Below are 2,500 nucleotides of genomic sequence, written 5' to 3' on the forward strand. Positions count from 1 at the left end.
TGTTTGCAAAAGTTTTTTTTTTTTTTTTAAGACGTGCTAATGCAGATTCTACCTGGAATATTGTAATCAAAAGATAGAATGAGCAGAATTTGACTTGCAGAAACCTCTCTTTCTAAGAAAAAATAAGGGCCATGGAAATACGGTATAAACTGATATTGTGATTAGAATGGGCCGCGTTTACAGGCGTGAGTTTTGTTCTTCAACATCGTTTCTTGATCATATTGTCTCCTAAGTGGGTTTGCTCATGATTCATTATACTTCCTCCGTTTCTGAAGTCACAGGAAGCAAAGTTTCATGAACAAAGCTCTCTTTGAATAGTCATTACATTTGTCGCTTTGTATTTTGAGGCATTTTAGCACGTGCTTGCAGGCGTGGAGACTACGAGCTAAATCAGTAATTTACAAATGGTTTGCCTGCTTATGACGTCACTCCCCTAGACATGCACGCCCGTGTGGACGTGTCTTTATATGACATGGTTGCATAACTCCCTCCACACCTAGAAGCGGCAACACAGTAGGTGAAGCAATTTCCTTCACCAGCGAAGCCTTAAAAGGGAACTACCTTTCATCAACTTTGTTTATGATTTACAAAGTAGATCTGCCTGAAACATCACATGACAGCAGTCATCATATATATGCCGTTGACATTACACAGATAATGACATACGAAGGAAAATCAATAAACATGATGACACACAGGGCAACAAAAGCCATAGAGACAAACAGCCGCTATGAAAGATTTCAACAAATAAGACAACGTTCCAAGTAATCCCTGTGACCAGATTCAAAACGTCGGAACAAATAGTTGACGAGGAACACATCTGCGACAGAGGAAAGATACTAGGCCTACCAAGAAGCAATAGATCAATATTCCGTCACATTAATGAAAGAGCACAGAGAGCAAGACATCAGATCAGGAGATTTCACACTCTACGACCGGAAACCAAGCTCTGCATCTACAAAGCCCAATTGCAATAAGGCAGATGATGAAACTACAGACTATTCAGAACCAAGCAGGCAAATGGATTCTGAAGATCACTTTCCCTCAAGTAGTCACCGCATAAGAGATTCACGCAAGGCTAAGAACAGAGACGATTAACAAAAGGCTCCACAAGAACATATATAAGAATCCGAGACAACTATGAAGAACTGAAAACCGCCTGAACACTTGACCAGAAGGCACACAAGCCTGGTGGCCCAAAGGCCTCACCTGGATCAATGAAAATGAAGACGCTGAGGCAATCTTCACGACGTCAGACATAGGATACCGATGGAGCAGTGGGGTGGGATGAACACAATAAAGCAAAGAACAGAAAGTTAAAGAAGAAGGAAGATCAGCAAGCAAAACGCCAGAATAGCAAGTTAAAAGAAGAAGGAAGAGCAGCAAGTCAAGAAGAAAGGGCAGAAAGTTAAAGACTGGCAACATCAAAGATAGGAAAGAAAAAGACGCAAGAAGAATTTAAGGAAGAGGACCTGCAACCTCTACAAGTTTAGAACAAGTTTTAATCAAGACCATGAGCTAACCCACAGGGCTTCACAACACAACATGCCCAGTAGTGACAGGTGACGCGCGAGGTCGGCAAAATGCAGCGCGAGCGCAGGGCTTAGGAAATAAATAATAATGGATATATACAAAATACAAACTCTTAAAAAGAGCATGCTAGGTGTTCCAGTATCTGGCTGCCTCCCGGAGAGATGACCTGAGGCTTTGTCCAGGCACCAAGGATTCACATGCATGGCATTCTCCTCTCCTGGTCTTACAAGTTCAACCTTTCTCCAGCTTTTCTTGGCTCTCTTTCTATCACCATATTTACTTAAACTCCTCAACATTTCATCCCATTTCAGAAATACACCATGTTTTGATTGAGTCTCACTTCGTCAATTTTACCGCGAGGCAAGAAGCCAGCTGCCTCGCGCCCTTGCCGACTCAGCAGCCTCCAACCGTGCTGAGCCACCCACGCGCCCCTCCGCCGATGCACCCAGCCAGGAGTCCTCCGCCCCCACAACCACACCGGCCTCCCCAAGACTGCGGCACCTAAGCGCTCGCCCACAGGAAAACCAAAAAGCAACAAGGTAGATAATGCCAGCGCTGAAGCTTCAACACAAGTAACACCTAAACGAAGCTCTGAAAAAAAGGAAAAACAAGCAACTCGATCCCAACCGCCACTGGGAAGACACAGCTCAACAGCAAGTGCAGGGTGCCTCTGCCCTTCCTACTGTCAGATCAGTGGTTCCCGAATTAGGGGGCGCCTTCCCGTGGGGGGGGGGGTGAGGAGGATGCAATTATTAAACAATAACTTCGAACTATTATTTACGTTATTATTTATATCAAATTATAAAATTTTGCCTGTCTTCGTTTCAGTCTTTTTACTGGTGTCTACATTTCTGTATCACGAGAACTCGATATATCATGTATGGGCAAAGCGTTCAGTTTCATTAATTAGGTAGTTTATTGAACTGTGGATGTCTTGGATTGATTTGTTCGCTGGAGGAAGTGGCTT

General features: G+C 43.7%; 1 protein-coding gene across 2 annotated transcripts in view; it reads right to left on the bottom strand.

Moving 5' to 3' along the window:
* Positions 1-2,500, bottom strand: part of LOC122260738 (uncharacterized) — a 20,662-nt gene that overhangs the window by 11,556 nt on the left and 6,606 nt on the right. The gene's annotated exons all lie outside the window — the stretch shown is intronic.

The sequence above is a fragment of the Penaeus japonicus genome, unplaced genomic scaffold, assembly GCF_977035675.1.
Source record: "Penaeus japonicus unplaced genomic scaffold, GWHDUDI00000001_assembly GWHDUDI00000010, whole genome shotgun sequence".
Taxonomy (NCBI): Eukaryota; Metazoa; Arthropoda; class Malacostraca; order Decapoda; family Penaeidae; genus Penaeus; species Penaeus japonicus.